The sequence below is a fragment of the Lontra canadensis genome, unplaced genomic scaffold (genome assembly GCF_010015895.1).
Source record: "Lontra canadensis isolate GAN:19392208 unplaced genomic scaffold, GSC_riverotter_1.0 scaffold17, whole genome shotgun sequence".
Lineage (NCBI taxonomy): Eukaryota > Metazoa > Chordata > Mammalia > Carnivora > Mustelidae > Lontra > Lontra canadensis.
In genome coordinates this window covers 23,589,447-23,607,159 of record NW_022631011.1, presented here as the reverse complement: position 1 = coordinate 23,607,159, position 17,713 = coordinate 23,589,447, and positions in this window count along the sequence as shown.

Sequence of the window (17,713 nt, the reverse complement as noted above, 5' to 3'; positions counted from 1 at the left end):
TTAATAAATGTTCCATGTGCATTTTAAAAAATTTATATTCTGATGGTAGAATATTTTATAAATGATCAAATTGGTTGAAAGTGTCATTCTTTCATACTCTACTGATTTTTTATTATATTGTTCTATTATTTCTGAGAAAGAAGTACTGATATCTCCAGGTATAAATTTCCCTTTAGTTCTATAAGTTTTTGCTTCATATATTTTGAAACCCTGTTTTTAGGTTCATACACATTTAGGATTGTTACATCTTTTTGATGAGTTCTCCATTTATAGTTATTTAATATTTCTCTTCATCCATGCTAATACTTCTTTCTCCAAATCTTTTTCAATATAAGCTCTCCAGATTCACAAACTGGAACTCCTCCCTCTTACACTCTCACATATCTTAATCTACTTTTGTCAGATAACTACGTAGTTTACATGTTTCTAAAAACAGAACTATTTGGCTTTCAGAACAAGTTGAGAGCTGTGTAGTGACTGAAACATATGCCCTCCAAATTCAAGGCGATCTCACATTAGCAAAAGAGAAAAACTTTAGAAAGCATTCTATGGAGGTTAGTTGACATAATAGCTTGAAAGAATTGAAATTCTGTATGGAACACTTTATTTTTCTTACATTTTAGGATCTCTGGCCTGTTCCTTGTCCTGTTTTCCCCGAAACTGTGTTCTAGTAAACATCAGAGGGACTGAGCGTCAGAGTGACCCCTAATCCCAAAGTATACACACTCCCACTCCCTAAATGCCAACCTAAATTCCTGAGGGAGCCAGGATTGGCTTGATATCTGTTTCTGGATCTCAAAATAGTGGAGAGTTCTGTTGGGTTGTTTTTAGTCCTAACAAGGCAGCATTGGCCATTAAAGCTTGCTGTGTCAATGGTAGAGGAAATAGTAATCCCTTGCCACCTATTCTTGACCATTATTTCCCCAGCATGGGGCTTTAAAAAAAAAAATCACTATAAACCAGAAAATAACTCTTACTGCCTAGAGAAAGGAAAAACTATCTTTGCTGTGATTTGGCAGAAAAATTAAATGATGAAAATGAGGAGTATCCTTTCTGAGTCTAAAATTTTTCGCCTGGAATATGAGGATTATGATAATGCCTGCATCAGATGTTTCTGTGAGAAACAAATAAGATAATCGGGGGCACCTGGGTGGCTCAGTGGGTTAAAGCCTCTGCTTTCGGCTCAGGTCGTGATCCCAGGGTTCTGGGATCAAGCCTCGAGTGGGGCTCTCTGCTCGGCAGGGAGCCTGCTTTCCTTCCTCTCTCTCTGCCTGCCTCTCTGCCTACTTGTGATCTCTGTCTGTCAAATAAATTTAAAAAAAAATTAAAAACAAAACAAAACAAATAAGATAATCGATAGGAAATAATTTAATGAACTGTAAAACTCTAATATTAGTTATTAATATTGCTTTTTATAGTACCTATAAGACCTATCATCTTAATAATTCAGTTTTAGCTGGGAAAGATGAAGCCTTTATTTGGCTTATATTTCTTTCAGATTCCTTTTTTGCTTTATGGAGAGAAACAATTGGCATTTCAGCAAATTTTTTTCTTTCAGTTTTATTGAAATATAATTGATATACAGCACTGTATGTTTGAGCAAATAGCATAACGATTTGACTTACATATATTGCAAGTAAATTAATATTTTTTTAAGATGTATTTATTTATTTGAGAGAGAAAGAGAGAGCATGAGTGGGGGGGCAGAGGGAGAGCGAGAGAGAATCTGAAGCACACTTAGCACTGAGCGTGGAACCCAACATGGGGCTCAATCTCAAGACCCACATACTACGACCTGAGCCAAAACAAAGAGTCCCACACTTAACCAGCTGCACCACCCAGGCACCCCACAAGCAAATTATGTTTAAAAGATTTTATTCTTTATAGCAATTCCTCTGCTTTCTATTTTTAACAAGATGATTCAATCTGTCTGTATTCTTTTCAATGGATCCATGTTCATTTAAAGGTATTTTAAGAAAACAAAATATTTCTATGAATACACATGGTACATCTTATCTTTAAAAGACTAAATTTGAAAAGCTAGAAATCTTCCTTCAGCTATTTCTAAAATATATCACCCCTAAATACCAGTCTTCACGTTCTCAGAATTCATATTCAATCATCACTACAGCTCAAGATATATATATACATAACTTCTGTTTCAGATGAGGTCAGCTGGAATACAGTCTTACTGTGTAATCAGGCTTTTTAGACTCTGCATAGTATTTTTTTTCTATGGAAGGATAATTGACATACAGTATCCCGTTAGTTTCAAGTGTACAGCATAATGATTCAATATTTTTATACATTACAAAATTATCCCCATGATAAGTCTAGTTATTATCTGTCACCATACAAAGTTATTGAAATATTATTGACTATATTCCCTATGCTGTATATTATATCCCCTTGACTTCCTTAATTTATTACTGGCAGTTTGTACATCTTAATCCTCTTCACCTATTTTACCCTGCAAAGCACAGTTACTTTTTTTTTTTTTTAAGATTTATGTTTGTTTGTTTGAGAAAGGAAGCGAGTGTGAGCGGGGGCCAGACAGTGGGAGAAAAAGAGAGAATCCTCAAGCAGACTTCCTGCTGAGCATGGAGCCAAAGCCTGGATGTGGGGCTCAATCCCAGGACCCTGAAATCATGATCTGAGCCTAAATCAAGAGTCTGCTGCTTAACCAACTGAGCTACACAGGCGCCCCCTTGCAAAGCATAGTTTTAAAGTCTCTGCACATATAGTATATGTGGGTTTTGAAATATGTGAGGTTGATGAAAAAAATTAAAGTACAAAAAATTACATTTTAAAATAATTTATTGAACACAAATTATAATGAATTGCTTACATTATTCAGAATTAGTGGGTTCAGCACCATCTTTTTGAACACCATGTATTGACATAAACTCTGTTCATAGAAACTGTAAGAAACAATTGAAAGCATAATCTAAAAAAGTTTTGACTTATGATGAACACTGGGTGTTATATGTGAGTGATGTATCACTAAATTCTACTCCTGAAACCAATATTACACCATTATATGTTAACTAACTAGAATTTAAATGAAAACTTAAAATAAAATAAAATAAAAATTGAAATCAACACAGCCTTAAAGAATATAGTTACAAAGAAATAAAAATATTTTTTTAAAAGTTCTCCAAATTAGGTTGCCTGTTTGGAATTAATTTTGATTGGGATTTTCTCTGCAAATTTGGAGTGTAAAATTTCTTCAATTACTTGATTAACTCAACTGCCTTTACTCTAAATTAACTGGAGTTTAATGCATTTTTCACTGAACAGGCAATTGGGAAAGGGAAAATGTATTCATAATGACTAATGACTAAGAATTGGCACTCGTGAAGGGTAAAAAAAATGATTTATAAGTGGATTGTTCATTTCATTATTCAGTTTCTCACTATTAGTATATAATGATCAGATTTCTAAATAGAAGCATTCCAAAAGATTAAAAATTTTAATTATAAACACTTTTTAACTTTTTTCATAAGGAGACAAATACAGGTTTTTCACTAAGATATACTATCTATTTTAAAAGTTTATAAATTACATGGAATAAAATATCAGAAAGTTGTTGGGTGAATGTATTAATAGTCAATATTTATAATTTTAATAAATATTGTTATATTTACCAATGCTTATTAAGCCCTTATTATGTGCCTTGTGTATTTGTAGATTTTTATCTGATTATCATAACCCTCTGACATATCTCCATTTTATAGATAAAGACATTAAGTCTCAGAATATGAATTCACTTATACATGTCAGGAAGCCAGTATAAGATAGAAATATAATTTGAATAAGATGTCTGACTTCATAGTCTGTGAATTTGCATGTGTTTAAATATATTTGTGTATGTGTGTTTGTTTTAATATACAAGTAAAGACTCTGTACTATTTTCAGTTGCATTAAAAAGGGAAGCTAAAAATTTTTTCCTTTTTCTAGTACCTAGTATGAAGGACCAAATATTTATACAATTTTTAAGGTTTTTCAAAAATATGGTGTGTATAGTTACATTGCATATCTCATGAGTACACTTATGTTTTTTATATTCTTTGACCTTGAAGGAATATTCTTATCTGATATTTTAATAGAAGTATGGTATCCTTGGGGCACCTGGATGGCTCAGTTGGTTAAGCATCTGCCTCTGCTCAGGTCATGATCCCAGACTCCTGGGATGGAGCCCCACATCAGGCTCCCTGTTCAGCAGGGAGTCTGCTTCTCCCTCTCCCTCTGCTCCTCCCCCCACCCCAGCTTGTTCTCTCTCGCTCAAATAAATAAATAAAATCTTTTTAAAAAAAGGTTTTTTAACGTTATAAAGTTTTGACATTATAACATACTTTTAACATTATAAAAATTAAGCATTAAACTACTTTTAACATTATAAAAGTATGAAAAAATTTGAAAAACCAAACCATTCGAGTGGCTGAGAAGCCAAGTTTAGATGTGCTATAAAACATACTAAATAACTTGGGGTGCCTGGTTGGCTCAGTTGGTTGGGTGACTGCTTTCAGCTCAGGTCATGATTCTGGAGTCCCAGGGTCGAATCCCATATCAGGCTTCAAGCTCCATGGGGAGTCTGCTTCTCCCTCTGACCTTCTCCCCTCTCATGCTCTCTCTCTCTCTCATATAAATAAAAAAATCCTTAAAAAAATACTAAATAACTCACAAAGAGGAGTTTTAAATATCTACATTTTTAAAAAAGATTTTATTTATTGATTTGAGAGAGAGAGAGCATGTGCTCATGAGGTAGGGAGGGGCTGAGGGAGAGGGAGAAGCAGACTCCCTGCTGAGCAGAGAGCCTGATGCAGGACTCTATTTCAGGACCCCGAGATCATGACCTGAGTCGAAGGCAGACGCCTACCCAACTGAGCCACCCAAGGACCCCTAAATATCTCCGTTTTTGAAAAGAATTTTAATAGACTTTATTTTTTAAGAACAATTTTGGGTTTAGCAAAGTTGAGTGGGAAGCACAGAAAGTTACCATATATCCCTGCCTCTGAAATGCAAAGGCTCTTCTACTTAACATCCTGTACCTAAGTGACACATTTGTTATAACTGATGACCCAACAATGATGCATCATTATCATTCAAAGTCCATAGTTTACGTTAGGGTTCAGTCTTAGTGTTTTACATTCTATGGGCATGGACCAATATATGACGACATGTAGTCATCACCATAATAGTGTCATACTGAGTAGTTTCATTGCCCTCCAAATCCTCTGTGCTGTACCTGTTCATGCTTTTCTCCCCGCAACCACTGACATCACTAACATTTTGTCTCCATAGTTTTGCCTTTTCCAGAATGTCATATGGCTGGAGTCATGTAGTATGTAACCTTTTCGGATTGGCTTCTTTCACTTAGTAATATGCAATTTAATTTTCCTCTGTATCTTTCCATGCCTTAATAGCACTTTTTAAAAAGATTATATTTATTTATTTGAGAGCGCGAGCAAGCGTGTATGCCTGCGTGGATGCGAGGGGAGGGGCAGAAAGGGAAGGAGAGGAAGAGGGAAAGAGTCCCGAGCGTGGAGCCACAGGTGGGACTTGATCTCATGACCCTGAGCCAAAACCAAGAGTGGGACGCTTAACTGCCTGAGCCACCCAGGCTCCCCATATAGCTCTTTTTAAGTGCTGAGTAAAATTCCAATGTCTGGATGTACTACAGTTAATCTATTCACCCACTAAAAGACATATTGGCTGCTCCAAGTTTTGACAACTATAAATAAAGCTGCTATAAACACCTATGTGCAGGTTTTTGTGTGGACGTAAGCTTTCAACTCCTTTGGGTAAATACTAAGGAGTGCAATTACTGGATCATATGGTAAGAATATGTTTAATTTTATAGGAAACTGCCAAACTGTCTTCCAAAGTGGCTGTACTATTTTGCATTCGACCAGCAGTGAAGGGAAGCTGCTGTTGATCTATATTCTCTGTCAGCATTTAATGTTGTCAATGTTTCACATTTTGGCCATTCTCATAGGTGCGTGATGGTACCTCATCATTTCTTCGATTTTCAGTTCCCTACTGACATATGCTGTTGGGCATCTTTTCATATACTTATTTGCCACCTGTACATCTTCTTTGGTGAAGTGTCCACTTAGGTCTTTTGTTCAATTTTAAATTGGATTGTTCACTTTCTTACTGTTAAGTTTGTTTTTTTTTTTTTAAAGATTTTATTTATCTATTTGACAGAGATCACGAGTAGGCAGAGAGGCAGGCAGAGAGAGAGGAGGAAGCAGGCTTCCCGCTGAGCAGAGAGCCCAATGCGGGGCTCGGTCCCATGACCCTGGGATCATGACCTGAGCTGAAGGCAGAGGCTTTAGCCCATTGAGCCACCCAAGCACCCCTTACTGTTGAGTTTTAAGGATTCTCTGTATACTTTGGATAAGAGTCCTTTATCAGATATTGTGCAAAATATTTACAAATATTTTCCCCCATTCTGCAACATGTCTGCTCATTCTGTTGTCCTCGTGGTTTTCAGAGTAGAAGTTTTTAATTTCAATGAAGCCCAAGTTATCAGTTATTCATTTCATGGATCATGCCTTTCGTGTTTGTATGTAAAAATTCATCACCATACCAAGATCATGGATTTTCTCTTATGTTCTCTTCCAGGAATTTTATAGTTATTGTTTTACATTTTATATTTACACGAGATTCTTTTTGAGTTCATTTTTGTGAAGACTGTAAGGTGTCCAGATTCATTTTGTGTGTGTGTGTGTGGATGCCCAGTTGTTCCAGTACCATTTGTTGAAAAGACAATCATTGCTCCATTTTATTGCCTTTGCTCCCTTGTCAAAGATCTGTTGACTGTATTGTTGTAAGTCTGTTTCTGGTCTTTCCATTCTGTTCCATTGGTCCATTTATCTATTCTTCTACCAATACCAAATGATCTTGATTATATTAGCTCCATAGTAAGTTTTGATTGGTGTTTTAGATCATTTACATTCAATGTAATTGTTATTTTAGGACTTAAATGTGCCATTTTATTTTTTTGTTTTGTGTTTATTGTCTTTTTTGCTCTTCTTTGTTCCTTTTTCTGCTTCCTAATAGTTTACCTGATCAATTTTTATAGTTCCATTTTTATGTATATATGGTACATTTGCATTTATCTCTTTGTATATATTTTTAGTCATCATTCTAGGTATTACATTTCATATATGTACAACCTATTACAGTTTACTGTTGTTGACAATTTACCAGTTCAAATAAACCGTGTTTATCTTTATATCCCTTTAACCTCCCATTTTTAATGTAATTGTCTCAAATATTGCCTTTACATACATTTAGAACCACAGCAGGCATTGAGACATCATCCAGGATGGGCCTGACCAAGTCAGAGAAGACTTTAAAAGAAGATGATGAAACATTCGAGACCACATTCCCACTACTCTGTTGTCCATGAGAGCCCTTGGGGAGCTGAAAGTGGTCCTGTACCAACACCTAGCAAGAAAGTGGGGATCTCTGTCTTACAACTGCAAGAAAGTGAATTCCGCCAACAACTTGTGGCAGTTTGTTACACAGGGATACAAAACTAGCACACAGTTCTTGCTTTTGAGTTGGGGTAGGTGGAACTAGAGCAGCTTTGAGTCTATGGCCATTTTTGTCCCTCTACTGAGGCAAAACCTTTCTGGCCAACATTCTGTGAATTAGGAGGATTTCTACTCTAGATAGGGAACACGTATCATTCCCATCAATGGATTAACTCCAGGGATTATTTCTTTTTATTTCTTTTAAACCTTTTCATTGCGTAAATGTTAATCAGTACTCGGCTGAAGACTCTCGAGGGAGGTCTCTTCAGTCTCTGGAGTTCTTTCTCTTTGAAGCTCCAGTACTTTTCCTCGTAGACAATAGGCACCCTGGTCACCTAAGAGTCCTGGCTCAGGGAGGTTCCTTCTGCCTGAGCTGTGGCCTGGAAACTCCCTCTGGCTAAGCTGGGAGCATCATAGGGCTCATTTTACTTGAGTTCACCCAAGCATCACAGGAGCATTATTTTTCCATCTAAAACCTGAGGACTATGTAGGAATCTATAGACAAAAGGCTAATTAAGAGAAATTCTACACTGATTTTCATGGGTCAATATACAGGGAGATATGGAGAACATGGTGTGTTTGGGTAAATGTGAATAGTTTTAGCATTTGTAAGTGTTTAGAAAAAGTAAACCAAAGCCACTTTATTCTTCAGTATTTATTGAGTGTCTAATCTGTGCCATGCTCTGCTAGACTCTGGGGCTGTAGTGATGAGCACAAGGAGGTTCAGTCCCTGATCCTATGTAGCTAATGGCCAACATCAAGGGCTGTATTGTCTAATGTGGGATGTATGTGTCAAATAAAATAGCATCCAATTATCTTATCAAGGCATGCCAAGTAATTCTTAAGATGCAAACACATGAAGCAGCAATTCCAGGTTGAATTCTTTTTCAGCACACTATTAACCCACTTCTCATCACTAGTGCCCGAAACATCTGCCCTGGGCTCAGGGAATGCAAACTAATGTTAATATTGGTTTCATCAGACATAGAAGTGAAGGGCAGAAGGAAGAAAAGAGGAAGGAAGGCAAGTCTTGTGCCCCCAGAGGCAATTAAACACATTTTTTTCTATCTCCTATTTTCTATGTATTATCCATGCTACTCTTTTTATTAGTCCATTATGTTTAGCTCTGTTGAATACTGGCCTAGAGTGATGCTGAACAGAGTATGTTTCACTTTGCTGACTTTCTCTTCTATCTACAGAGACCTGTATTCATAGAAAATGGGTTTCTCATGGGAAGTTATTTGCAATTTTGGTAAACAACATGGCTTAGTGAATCTAAAACAAACAAATATAGAAGAATAAGGGACTGGGTTGAGGGTATTTAGGGAGGGGGAAATCTGTTGAACCCTGTTACTAATGAATTACTCTTTTCTAAGCATTGCACATGTGTTTCAAATAGATCTCAAGAGGAGTTTGTATATCACTTTTTAAAAAGATTTTATTTATTCTTTTGAGACAGAGAGATACAGAGAGAGAGCATGAGCAGGGGGAGAAGCAGACTCCCTGCTGAGCCTGGAGCTGGACACAGGGCTTGATCCCAGGACCTGGAAATCATGACCTGAGCCAAGGCAGACACTTTAACCTTCTGAGCCACGCAAGCGCCCTGTGTATCATTTTTCAGAGGAGGAGGGAAAGAAAAATTTAATACTCTTTCTGCTCTTATCTCATTGAGTGCTTTTTTTTTTTTTTTTTTTTTTTTTGGTTCTAATGTATTCTTCCTCAAAAGGGCAGAATCCAGGCCTGGTGCAGTGTGAGAGAAGGGGTTAGCCTGTTCTATAAACTGTTAGAGAGATTTAAAAAATAGGCAATCTAATTGACTCATACATGGCTCACAGCCATATAAATGCTTACAAAATTGCTTCTTGCGCAGCAGTAGTGACCACAGAGAAGCAGAAGTAAAATGGAGGCAAGTGAGATGAGAACTCTTAGGAAATCTTTTAACAGGACTTTAAAACCCTTGTCAAACCTTTTGTTTAACTTTGTGCAAAAACGTCCTTTAGAAAATTAAATGCACTTCAAGGAGCATACTCCCAAGTCGAAATTCACATACTTTGCCTCAAAATAATACCTCTTTGGTGTTAAAGTCTGTCTCTACAAATACATTGCCTTTTATAACAAACTGCTGCAGAAAAACAATTTTTTTTTTCCCACAAAGAACTGTGACTCCATTGTTACTAGGAGATTTGTAATCTGTTTTAAACATGTTACTAAAATAGAAGTTGACATAACTACTGCTGTTTATATTTAATTAAAGGCATTGCTAAAATAAAATATATTTGGGTGTTTCTTAAAGCTATTAGCAACATACACATTTATAACTTTCTCTATATTTACTTTTTTTATTGAAGCATATTGGACATATAATATTGTATTAATTTCATTAAATTCACTTTTTTTCCCCTGTATTCACTTTTAACAAAAATGTTCTTGTTGTCTTCTTCAAGACTCTCTGTCTTTATATTGATTGGCTTTATCTTTGATTATTTCCTCCTTTCCCCGTGTGCTCTGCTGAAAGTTGCCTCACACCTTCACTCTGCATTATTTGTTCTTTCCTTATCAACCATACTACAAAAAAGTTCCTTCATCTGTGCTTTCCTTTTACTAATTAATTAATGTAATCAGGTGAAATATAATATAATTCATGTGTAGTCTTAATCTCTAAATTGGTTGGTTTGTCACCAAGTTGGAAGTAGGAAATTATTTCCCTCGTGTAAGACTTCATTCTAAAAGCCTATGTTGTCATAATGATAACAATATAGTTACTCAACATGTTCTTTGTTACAAAAAATTATTTCCACAGTTACCAAAGACATTTTTCGGGCATCCACTTGATTTTCTAAACTAATTCTCTGATTTGTTTCATTACCCTCTTGTGTTAGTTTTTACCAATTCCTAGAACTTTGTATCAGCATTTTAAGTCAAAATGAAAAACTGAACCTCCTTTAGGAATGAAACTAAGACCTGAGATTCATTATTAAAACGATAATTTTTTTTTTGCTTCTGGTGATTTAGTTATGAAAAACTTAAAAATATTTTGTGTATGTGTGTGTATGACTTTCTAGACTATGACACCAACTAATAAAAGTGTCGAACCATTCTAAAGGAATAGAAGTTTTATTTAAATATTTGATTTCTTGGGGCAGCTGGGTGGCTCAGTCAGTAGAGCATCTGACTCTTGATTTCCCTTCAGGTCATAATCCCAGGGACATGAGATCAAGCCTTGCATCAGACTTTGCTCTCAGCACAGATACAAATCCTATTGAGTTTCTGCTCTGGCCTCAGAAAATTCACCCTGTATGCTATATCACAGCTAGTTCCAATCATGTGAAATTTCCTGTGAGTCTCAGAAGTTATTTTGAACATTTTCCAATCAAAGGTCTTAAGTATTCTCATAAAATTTAGGGATTACAATTAAAATTTGTGGGAAAATGGAAGCTATAACTTTCAAATCACCACCAGGATATGTCCTGTCCTCTTTCTCCTACTCCTTGTGGCTACTCATGGAGACAGAGGTCAACTAAAGTTTTGGGAAAATACTGCACTTCTTAACCCAAAGAAGGCAGCAAGAGCAGAGCCATAGGTCATAACATTAGCTACTTCCACCAAAGTTTTGATCCTTCCTTTAGGAGAGCCAACAGTTAAAGAAACTTACTTCCAGCCCATCTAGAAGAAAAGTAAATGTGAATAAATTTAACTCCTACATTGCTGTTATCTTACCTTCCAAATCACTGATTGCTTAAGAGAATGATCTGTTTTCTCTTTCACTGCCAGGTTTACATATATGGGCCTCGCTTTTCTCTGAAACAGAAAGGCTGTCACTTAAGTGCTTTAGGGAGGCCCTTTACCTGTGTTGACAGAACTCCACAGAACTCCGCAGGCCAGGCAAATGAATGGGGTTGTTGCTAGGACACCAGGCTGTTTCCAGGACAGCAGCCCATTGCTGTTTGCTATTCTCTTGACTAACTAACACTACACCTGTTCCTTAAGAAATAGCTTATTTTCCTTCATTGCAAAGCAAACACAGAGTGGGAAATCACACAGCTGCATGTCTGCACCTTCTCTGTAGCTTTCCAGGAGGAATACAATACACCAAATATAATTTGATTTGTGGAAGGGGAATTCATATACCCATACAATATCTAAATCTTCATATATAATAAAATATTTATGAGCTTGTTTGAATCGTTTTTATAATTCTAGTGCACCATGTGCCACACAGGATGTGAGGCAACAATGCATATTCTTTTGCAGCCACCCCAAGATTTATTCTATAAGTGCATATAGGGTTTTTTTAAAATGAGTTTCTCAAAACTACACATGATGGTGTCCAACAGAACTCACCATTTCCCCCCTTCTACTTGCATCTGATTTTCACCAAAATTACTACCACTGCTGTCTATGATTGCTAACCAGGCCTGCAACTAAGGTGCCTATCCACAAAAACTAGGAAGGCCCCCATTTTCAGGGGCACGAAAGTGCTCTGTTGCCAACATCTACCCAAAGGTGGTAAGTATCTGAGTCAAGTGTGCCAAAATCTACATCAAAAGCAAGTCTCCCAGGGTGCCTGGGTAGCTCAGTGGGCTAAGCGTCTGCCTTGGGCTTGGGTCATGGTCCCAGGGTTTAGGATTGAGCCCCGAATCAGGCTTCCTACTCAGCGGAAAGGCATGCTTCTCTCTCTCCTACTCCCCCTGCTTGTGTTCCCTCTCTCGTGCATGCTCTCTCTCTGTCAAATAAATAAATGAAATCTTAAAAAAAAAAAAAAAAAGAGCAAGTCTCCTTCTACTGATGAAATCACTAATTCCAAGGGTTCTTAATCTCTCAACAGTTTTGACGCCCTCCTTTATTATCTCCCCAGTCCCCTAAGACTAAAGCGTAAGTCTGTGGGAAACTGGGCTAGAGAACAATTTAGTTGACAGACACTGCCTTATTCAGAAGTATCCGTCTCTTCCAACACAGCCTATCCAAGCAGGAGCCTTGGTTCTACATGTAAACAGACTTCTACAGCCCAAACACTGTTCCTTAAAACATGCAATCATATTCATTTTGGATTCTAGGTAAATAAATTTCAGGTTTGAGATGGAATTTGAACAGCACGTAATTCCACTCTTTGGAAAGCATGTTCACTTGATATCATATCTTCATTATGTGGTATTTAAAGCTATTGATTATTAGTGTATCTATTGGATAACCTAGAGTTTGACACAGTTCACAAGGTTATATAACCAAGCCCAATGGATTACAAAGATACGATGATTCACTGTAGCTACAAAACCACTTCATAGAGAAGTGATCATTCTCCTGCTTTCAAAGAGTCTCTGTAGTGCCTGAAAACAGAGTTCAAAGAGCTTCCCTTCTTGCCCAATAAGTTCATCGTTCACAAGTTTCATTCTGGAGGTTCGCTCGGCTTTTTTTACTCTGCTTCAATCTGGAGTAAGACTTGCCTAAAGGCATCTGGACTCTTTTCCCACTATAAATAAGAGGTCTCACACATGTCAGGTATAGAAAAGGGAGTAAACCCTTAGGATTAGGGTTTATCCATCCGAGTAGTTAATGCTGCTCCATCTGATTTTGACTTGAACCAAGATTCTTTCTTGCTCCATCCACTTTAGTTGCTTTCCTGAGTATGACCACCCAAGCTCATGGCATTGTAAACTAGGTTCTCATGATCTCTTCTCTACTGCCTTCAGTTTGTCTCATTCTGATGCAACCAACATTGTGATCATTGCCTTCCCTTCTCAAAAACATGAAATGATTCCCTAGTGCAGAGGTCAACAATCTACACCCTGTGCATCGAATCTGGCTGTGTGTAGCTTTGTACAGCTTGTGAACTAAGAATGGTTTTTACATGTGAACGTTTGTAATGCATTTGTTGGGTACACTAATGTTGAACCCCAATGAAGCAAAACGTGATCCCCAAAAGAATTCTGTACTATAGCCCTATATTACAAAAAGTACTCTATTCTTCTTATCATCACTATTATTATATTTGAATTTCACTGTGAGAATTTGTTCTCTCTCTTGTTGTTTAAATACTTACATAATACCCTTGATTTTGCCTCTTGGCCTGCAAAGATTGAAGTATTTGCTATCTGGATCTTTAGAGAAAAAGGTAGTTGGCCTGTGCCTTAGCACATTTAGAGTAAATCTGAATCTTGTAACCTGAGGTTCAAAAACCTTTTTATAATTTCACGCTTGACCCCAACCTGTACTTTCACTGATCTATTTATTGTTTTATGCTCTCCTGCCTGTTTTCTTTGTCCTTTTCTCTTTCTCTGAAATGTCCTTCCCCTTCCATCTCTTGATACTAAAGCCATCCCCTTTCTATGAAGTCTTTTGAGATTTCCACTGTTTGATTACATTTTCTCCTCATTTCTCTTGTATGTTACAATATACCTTAGGTATAATCAGTCTTCAGCTAATTAGGGTAAGAAGACTACATGAGTGTTGGGGGCAAGAGTGGAGGAGGAAATAATATAGGCTGTCAAAGTTAGAATATGTTTTAAAGTGGATATAAGGTAAACTTATTTGCTTGCAATTATGTCTGGTGTATAGTGAACGCTTTCTTACCTACCTTTCCAGAAGTTGTTCACCCGTCTTCTAACCACAGCCAAATGTCCAGGCCACATGATCTGAGAGTAGTTCTGCCCTCAGTCTATGGCAAAGTACATGACTTTGGCTTAAGTCAATCAGCGCCTTACATCTCCTTTGCCAAAGTGGTCAGGGTGCACATATGACTTGGGCTAATCTGGAGCAAATCTTCGGGCCTTTGCTTGGAATACTTGGAAACACAAAGTGGAAATACGTAGCCCTCTACAACCATCTTGCAACCAGAATGGGGAGAAACCATCCAAGAATGGAATCAGAATAAAGGAAGAGGAGCCGAAATCAGAAAGAGAAAAACAGAAAGTTTAATAACATCATTTGGTTCTTTATATCCACCTGCATCTGAACCTCGACCTAACTATGGACTTCAAGGTTAGCTAGCTATTTAATTTCCTTTTCTGAAAACTAGATTGGGTGAGGGCTTCTGACCTTAGGAACCATAAGATTCTGATAAAAGAACACATGGATCAGTCTTAAGTGTCTTTCAGAAGTGTGACAAGAATTCAAATCCAGTTGTCTGGAAGAGAACAAGCCAGGAAGAAGTACATGGTGCCAGCTGCTGGTGGCGGTGTTTGGTGCCTCCACTCTTTTGTCGTCATTCTCTTCTTCTCCGCTAAGCAAACATGCTATGTGCTACAAGAAGTTACAGAATAAATTCACTTGTGTAAAAATCCAAAAAGCAAATGAGTCATTTGACCCCCATCCCCCATATGAAATTCAAGATCACGTTTACCTACACATAATTAGACAGGAAAGTGTTGTTACTAGGTTGACATAATATAGCAAGGTTTGTAGTTCATAACAATATATCAAAGTTTTCATTGATTCATCATCATTTTATGTTATTGTACTTATTTATTTATTTACTTAAGAGAGAGAAAGGGGGTCCTAGCAGGGGGTTGTTTTTATTTATTTATTTATTTAAGAGAGAGTGAGGAGGTGCTAGAAGGGGGCAAGCCAGAGGGGAGGGAGAGGGAGAGAGAATCTCAAGCAGACTCCACACTGAGCACGGAGCCTGACACTGGGCTCAATCCCACGGCCCTGAGAACATGAACTGAGCCTAAACCAAGAGGTGGACACTCATCCAGCCGGTGCCTCCATTTTAAATATAGACATACGCATATAAGTCTGAATATGATCACCTGTATTCATCATGTTTGATCTTAAAGTGGTTTAGGCCAGTGTTAACTTATTGAAAATTAATCGTAGTGTATAGAACTAGCCAGAAATAGGTGGTACATGGGAATGATAGGAAAACGCCCTTAAAACCAGAACTTGTTCTTCTGGCCATAATAGAATAACAGAAGCTAGATTTACCCTTCTACCTCAAACAGCTTGGATACAGTTGGTGTTCAGACATTGGACAATAAGCAGCACAGGACAGCCTATAACGGAGATAAGGGACAAATGAGGTGAGTGCCCAAGGGATACCACAGCTCACAGGCAGCAATGCAGGCAAGAGGATCACAGGCCAAAGCCAATAGTCTCATTGGATTGAGGAGCCAGAGCTGAGAGTTTCAGGAGGATAAAGCAACTAAAATTTACAGGTAAAGCATCAGAGAAGTGAGAGCATTGAGAGAGTCATAATTCTCAGAGCTTTGCAGAGAAACCCTCTCACGTTTTAGTCTCGGTGTGGGAAAACTATTGAGACTGAGGAGAGAATCACAGGAAAGGGGCAGGAGGAAAATCCCTACAGGGTTATTCCCACAGGGCTGAAAATAGTTCAGGTTTCCACTGATACTGGATAAAGTGCTCAGAAGGGCAGTGTTTCAGTAGTGAAGTCACGTTAAGCTCTGGGCTCAAGGCTGTTCAGACGAAGTAGATCAACGGGTACCTGAGGCTAGGGATAGAAGTGGGAGATTTATTACAAATTGTCTTGCAGGAAATTTTTTGGAGTGACAGAGAGGTACTAAAACTAGATTGTAGCGATGATTGCACAACTGTACAAATTTACCGAACACCATTCTGATGAGCGAGTCTAATGGGTGTTTTTTTTTAAAGATTTTTTTTTTAAGATTTTCTTTATTTATTTGACAAAGAGAGAGACAGTGAGAGAGGGAACACAAGCAGGGGGGGTGGGAGAGGAAGAAGGGGGGGTAGGAGAGGAAGAAGCAGGCTTCCCGCCTACCAGTGAGCCTGATGCGGGACTTAATCCCAGGACCTGGAACCATGACCTGAGCTGAAGGCAGACGCTTAATAACTGAGCCACCCAGGTGACCCTAATGGATGTATTTTATCATATATTAATTATATCTCAATAGAGCTATTAACAACCAACCAAACAAGATTACTCTGTGGCTACCCCTATATCACTGAAATCATCTTCAAGTATCTTTTACTGTTTGTGCTGTGATTTGATTCTACCATTTGATTAAGTTCATCAAAGATAAGGACTGAAATTTGCACACCTTTGCAACTTCTCCACTTATCAGCTGGGTTTCCTGCTCATAAAAAATGTTCAGTACATATTTATTGAGTGTTTTAGGACTTTTTTTTTTTTTTTTGCTTCCTGGATTTTTAGTTTTGGCTCTTCCTAGCCTAACTCTTGCTAGCCTAACTTAACTGCATGCCATATTTTACCACTACAAATACTAAACATACAAAGTAAACTATTTGCCCTTGAATACACCTTTTTTAACACTGTTCTAGTATAAAGGCCTGTTATTGGTCATTGGGCAGCAGGGTCTGAAGAGACAAACAAATTGAGCAAAAGACAAGGACTGATTTGTGTTTCCAGTAGCATCAAAAGTAATGAATATGGTGCAAAAAAAAAGGGCAGAGATGAGGACGGTGCTATTTTAACACTTAACTGTTACATTTACTCAAACTATTCCTTCCTTTTCCCATCAGATATGTTCACTCTACAAGGGGAAAAATAGTAAAGCTTCCTATTCATCTGACTGAGGAAAGAAAAAAGAAAAAAATGAAATTTTTTCCAGAAACTGGAAAGTCTGCAGAAGGACACACCTTATCCTAATCAGATATCAAAACAAACATAGAGCAATTCATAAGAAACCACTTCAAATAAAGTATTCCTCTTACCCAAAATTCTTGGGGGAAAAAATAAAACCAAGAAAATATGACTGTCCTATGTAAACCGAATAAAAATTGTGGGCAAAAGTCCCTTGAAACAGATGGAATTAGTTCTGCCACTGAAACAAACAAATCTTGTCCTGAAGTAGTAAACAGATGAATCACAAATACTAGCTAACATGGTCTAAAATTCATACAGAATACCAGTCACCTATCTTGACATCATAGTCATGAGATCCTTGACAGTTCTCTTTCTTCTGTTTTAAGTCATAACAACTTTTGGTGCACCACTCTCTCCCCCATGCTCTTCCTCCCAACCAAGGATAAACAAACTCATCTTATTAAGGGGATTATCAGAACTTTAGAAATGATATTAGCTAATAAAGCTTGAGAGAAAAATGGAAAGAAAGGTTGATGAAAGAAATTTGAAGATCCATTTTATGGAAACTGGCCCAAATGCATTATGCCTTAGCAATGCTACCAACTGGACCCACATGTGCCAGGAATCCTCCTCTAAGCATTTCCGTGCC